Below are 5,784 nucleotides of genomic sequence, written 5' to 3'. Positions count from 1 at the left end.
CGGCAGTATTTTGCCAGATTTTGTTAATTCCTTATGTCTGTTCCAGGGGAGATTCAAGTGAATATGAGGAGACAATGGAACCACAAAAAAGACTGGTCTTAAAATAGGTTACATGGCAAACGATACAGAAGGGCCTGTGGCTGGGACTGGTGCTGAAGCAACCAGAGCTGTCACCAGAGAGCAGCAGAGCAAGGCTCAGCCTCTTGGTCGGTAAGGACATGATAGTCCTGGAGCGTGGGTCAGAAGCCTGGAGATGTGACACGCAGCCAAGCCTCTCACCAGGTGACAGGCCATGACCCACTGGGTGCAGCCCTTTGTCAGAGCCTGATTTGGCTCATCACCAATACCAGGACTGAGTACCAGCACAGCTTCCAGAGTGCTTGGAATAACGTGGTGCTGGTGACTGAGATGCTGTTTCCATGCTGTCGGGGGCCCACAAGAGAGCAGCCACTGAGCAGTGAGGCACAAGGGCCTGGGCTTCTCCCCTGCCTGCAGCCCCTCTGGAGCTGTTTGCAGGAGCAGGTTTGTCCTCAGTCCTGGAGGAGACACTGTGCCCCTCACTGGGCCTGCAGAACCCAGGGTAGCCCTGGGCTTGGTGCTGCATCTTCCTCTGCAAAGGCAATTTGCTGCTCCGGGGTAAGTGGTCTGTTTGCCTTGGCACAAGGCTGCAGAGAGGACCTGGGAGTCCAGGGTGTCTGGCCACCTCTGCCCATGGCACAGTGTGGTGCCACTTGTTTGTCTCTCCTCTAGGCACTGAGGACCTACCCTAAACCCATCCCTGCAACAACAGTCACCCTGCTTTTAACACACAGCTTGTGAATGAAGCCAGATTTTAGGGCAGTCAGAAAAACTGATTCCTTGGCTCCCCCTCAGCATCCTGATGGCCAAAACCCTGACAGGTGAAGTCTTTGGAAAGGCAAGGTGGCTGCTGTGAAGCCTTCTGGAAACCGCTGGAAGGGCTGGCATGTTTGATGGTGTCTGGAGGTTGGGATTCTTAGGAGTAGGTTACCAGGAGTGGCATTTTTCCTGCACCCCCATCCTTTTTCCAAACCCTTCCTTTCTTGGCCACAGCATGTCTCAATATTATGATTTATGGGCTCTAGAGGTGTTCCAAAAGGGGAAAAAATAACTTTGTTCGCTCGGTGTGACAAAGAAATTGAAGGGGGGGGGGGCCCCCCCGCGGGGTGCTGGGAAAGGACAAATCATGTCTTAGGAATGTCCTGCCCATGGAAATAGTGAAGCAGTCTCCCTCTCCAGCACATGCAGCCAGGGCCTTATGCAAGCTTCCAGTTCTGGGGCCGAGCTAGAGTCTCTCTCTGGTCAGAAAGCACAGAGATCTTTCTCTCCAGTTCCAAGTGGGGCTTCTGAGATGGTCGGGAGCTATGGTCTCCACGTGTCCTGGTTCCCACAGATGCTCTAGGTGCAAAGCACAGCAGGATGAGACCCTGAGTGTCAGTGCCCCCATACCTTGGGAGGGTTACAACCCTTCAGAAGAAGGAAAGGCAGACAAGTAACATTTGGGGGTCTGGGAAAGCTGGGGGGAGAAGTTCTCTATCCCAGCAGCACTGACTGCACAGGGTTGTAGCTCTGCAGCAAGCTCTCTGCCAGCAGTGCAGGGAGTGAGGCCATAGGGTGCTCCTGTGGGCACCTAGTAGGACAGGGACCATGTGCTCAACTTGGGCACACCTTGCCATGGGCAGATCCATCTGGAAGTGCCAAAGTACAGCAGAGAATGGAGGTGCCCACTCTTCTTCACAGTGGTGGCAGCCCTGTCAGTGCTGGAGATGCTGATAACAAGACCCTGACTGTCCTTAAGCACTCCAGTCCCCTGGGCCCACTGCCCAGGAGTAGGCTACAACCTCAAGGGTGATGTCCTGAGCAGATGCCAGCTTCACCCCAGCCTCTGCCTCCAAGCACTGTCTGCCTGTAGCCATGTCCTGTATGCCAGGATGCTGTGCAACACCACGGTCCATCCCTGGACTGCTGGGCTCCTGCAGCACTGAGGACTGATCGTGTTTCCATCTCTTGGGACCTTAGGCAAGGTAGATTCATGGCAGAGAGGTCCCCAGGCAGCGTCAGAGGCACTGCAACAGGAGCAGATCCAGGCTGCGATGGTGATAGTGGTGCCACAGGACAGCCCCTGGGAGAGGAGCCCATACGTGCTGCTGGGTCCTTTGCTGGCTCCTTCTGCAGGGCAGGGGGTGGGACAGGCTGTGCTTGCTTCACAGGATCCCAGGGGACTCTGCACAGGACAAGGGTCAAAGGTGAGCAGAGGGAAAAAATCCAAGCAGTGGATTAATTCATCTGGAGTTTAACTCTTACTAGCCAAGGCCCACAGCAGGACATGAGCTAGACCAGGGTGGGCATGGTGCAAGCAGAGAGGATACGCTGGCTGATCTAGCACTTGCACATGCAGTGCAGGATCCTTCCTCTGCACGAGGCTCCTGCAGGGAGCACGGCGTTTGCCCCAGTAGGGCTGGGCACCTGGCCACTCCTGTTTGCAGTGTGGCACCAGTGCAGTCAGATCCCTGCCACAGCAAGACGTGAGATGTGCACCAATGCTCAGCATGTCACAGCTGCCTGACACACACCCCAGCCTTAGGCCAGGGTGCCCACACCTCTGTGGGCAGCAGCTGCACACAGACTAGAGCCAGGAGACAGATGGACAAATCTGTCCATTCACTTCCTTGTGCACAGATAGAGGCACGATAGAGATCCAGTCCTGGAGAGCCACATGTGGGGCAAATTGCTTTTAGCTCATAGAGAACAGTGTATGCTTTCTGCATGCTGGTTCTCCTATGTGCCAGACAGGTACAACTGTAGTCATGTACCTGCAACATCACTGCTCCTCCACAGGCACTGTGGTGACCCTCCCTTGTCACATGCTTCCTTCCCATCCTGGGTGATGCAGCACCCCAAGGGCAGGAGGCTGCCCAGCAGCAGGATGTGAGGAATCCATCACACCCGAGCTTGCCCTGGATCCCAGCAGGACATGAATCACACCTGAGAAATGGGCACACGTGCTTTGCCACGACTGCCCTGTCCTAACCAAATGGCACCAGTACGTCAGTTCTATGCAGGCAGATGGTCCCTGAGGCTGGTCTGGCCACAGCAGAGCTGCTGTAATGCTGTCCTCATCCACCTCTAGCTGTGCTGCTTGTCCCATCTCTTCATAGACATTCTCCTGTGTGTCTTCTCTGGCCACCCACCCTGTCCTGCCCAGCCTCCATCCACACCTCATGGGGAGAGCTGGGGGACAGCTCTTTATTCATCCCTTGTCCTGCTGTGTTTCTGTGGGGTGCACCCACCCCAGGTGCTGCCACCTTTTTTGGGATTGGACAGCCCTACATCCATCCCCCAGGTCCTGCTGCTCTCGCCTGTCTTCATTCCAGTCTCAGCACTAACCCAGCTACGTGATGCCCAGGAATCTGTTGTCCAGGAAGATCTTGGCAAAAACACCCAAGGGTGCAGTCTCCAGAAGGGAGAGGAGGAGGCATGGAGAGCTGCAACCTCACAGAGTCAGAGTTTGTCACCTGTCTGGGAGCTGGGCACTGGTACCCAGGGAAGCACATCTGAGAGCCTCAAAACTTGGCCAGCATGATGAGGTGTTACTGACTGTAATAGCAGGGTGCTCCATGGGAACACCCTGCCATGGGTGTCAGAAAACTAGTGACAGCATCAAGCTATTTGCCATTGTCAAAGAGCAGTGTGATGAAGCAAAGAACCGTCCTCCTCCTATCCTCTTTTCCATGGGCATGTTTAGCCGCTGTTGTCAGCCAGGGTTGAGTGACAGGTCCCCCTCCCTGCCTTCCTCTGGGAGGTGGGCCAGCCAGGTACAGCTGATGTGTGCCGTGGGGAGCAGTCACACAGTGTTGGGTGAAGGAAGAGTCGGGAGCACACACGTTTGTGGGTGTCAGCTATTCCAAAGGGAGAAGGGGCAAGGCTGGGAAAGCTCCTGCCTGCTCCCAGGACTCTCCTCTCCCCACTGCCAGGGTCCAGCAGCCTGTGCAGCCCTGCACTGCAAGTGGGTCTGAAGGCCCATGGGCCCAAAAGATAAGGAAATCTCCTTGCCTGATGCTGCATCCAGGTCCCTACCCTCGTCTGCATTGTCCCACCCTTGAGTCAGGCCGGTAATCCCTGCCCCTGCACCAGACTAGTCCCAGACACATGCTGGCACAATTCCATCATGGGTACTTAGCATTCCGTGTAGTACCTACTAAAGGAACCCAAGGCACCCATGACTGTCCCATCCGCAGGGGAATCTGCTGCCTGCGCCCTCTCATGGCAGCCCTATGGCTTCTGCAGTGGGTGGCATCGCATCCTCCCTGCCCACTCTGGATGTGCTGGGCAGCAGGCTGCTGGCATCCCACCCTGCTCTTCCCAGAGGCAGGCCTGGTACCCCACACCCTGTGCTCACTGAGAGGGCTGGAAATCTCTCCTTGCCCCATTTCCATGGGAATAAGAAGGTCTTTTTCTCCGAGGCTGCACTTGGCTGGAAGCACGCACCCCTCACTGTCATGGAGAGTCCCAGGGGGTGTGCATGGAACCGAGCAGAGCTGTGTGCTCCAGGCTGCACCAGCCCTTTGTGGTGTGTCTGCAAAAATGAGGCTGGGTCATTACATGGGGTGAATGAAACCAGGAGAGGTAGGTGCAGACCTCCAGGAGCAGGGGCAGGATAAATACCACTGCACATGCTGAGAGCTGTGCATCCAAGGCTGCTTTATCAGCACAGTTCAGTGTGTTTCTGCAGCTAGGCCTTCTGTGCAGGAAGCCCAGCATCAGTGCAGCCAGCCATGCCACCTGCAAACCAGTTGTGCCACCACCAGCTCAAGGTTGCCAGTGGGGACACCCGCACCCCAAAGGCATGAATGCTGCTGCCAGCTGCTGCCTGACAGCTGTGCCAGCTCCCAAGGCGCAACCTCAGCCAAGGGACTGTGTAATGAGCAGAGCTGCAGGCAGTGGAGACCTCTGTGTGGCACATGTGGCACATGTGGCACACAGCAATCATCCAGCAAGTGAAGACTGTGTCACTTCTGAGACTGGCAGAGGGATAGGAAAGGCCTGTTGGGAGGCACAGTGCTTAGAGGGGTTTGATTTAGCAGTTGTTTGGGAAGGAGCTGTCATAGAATCATACAATCAGTCAGGTTGGAAAAGACCTTTAAGATCATCAAGTCCATCTGTTACCTCAGCACTGCCAAGGCCACCACTAACCCATGGCACTGAGGGCCTCGTCTACACAGTGTGTGAACACTTGCAGGGATGGTGACTCCACCACTGCCCTGGGCAGCCTGTTCCAATGCCTGACGACTTTTCTGGGGAAGAAATTTTTCCTAAGATTCAATCTAAACGTTCCCTGGTGCAGCTTGAGGCCGTTTCCTTTTGTCCCATCCCTTGCTCCGTGGGAGAAGAAACCAGCAGCTTCTCCTGCGGGCTGGGGCAGGGGCTAAGGCAGAAGGAGGGGAAGAAGTGGGAGCAGGAACTGAGGCAGGAGAGGGAGCAGGGGCAGGTGCAGGCCGGACTCCGGGGCACACCGGCGGTAACGGGGGGACACCAGGACCCTGCACTGGAGGTAGCACCGCCGCGCACTGCGGCGGGAGGGGCAGCGCCGGGCGGATCGGAGCGGGGCGAGTGGGGGCGTGGCCTCGCGTGGAGAGGCGTGGCCAGACGGGGCGTGGCTTGTCCGGAGGCTCCCGCCCGGCAAGAAGCGCCAATGGGGGCGGTGGCGGGCGCTTGGGGAGCGTAGCGCAGCGCGGGGCTCTGCCGCGCCGCTTCGGCCGCTCTTTG

Source organism: Neopsephotus bourkii, unplaced genomic scaffold (assembly GCF_033783945.1).
Source record: "Neopsephotus bourkii isolate Nb327-2 ecotype Australia unplaced genomic scaffold, CSIRO-AGI_Nbou_v1 NB_1542, whole genome shotgun sequence".
In the NCBI taxonomy this organism is placed as follows: Eukaryota; Metazoa; Chordata; class Aves; order Psittaciformes; family Psittacidae; genus Neopsephotus; species Neopsephotus bourkii.
The sequence above is the reverse complement of the archived record's forward strand: the minus strand, read 5'-3'. Positions refer to the sequence as shown.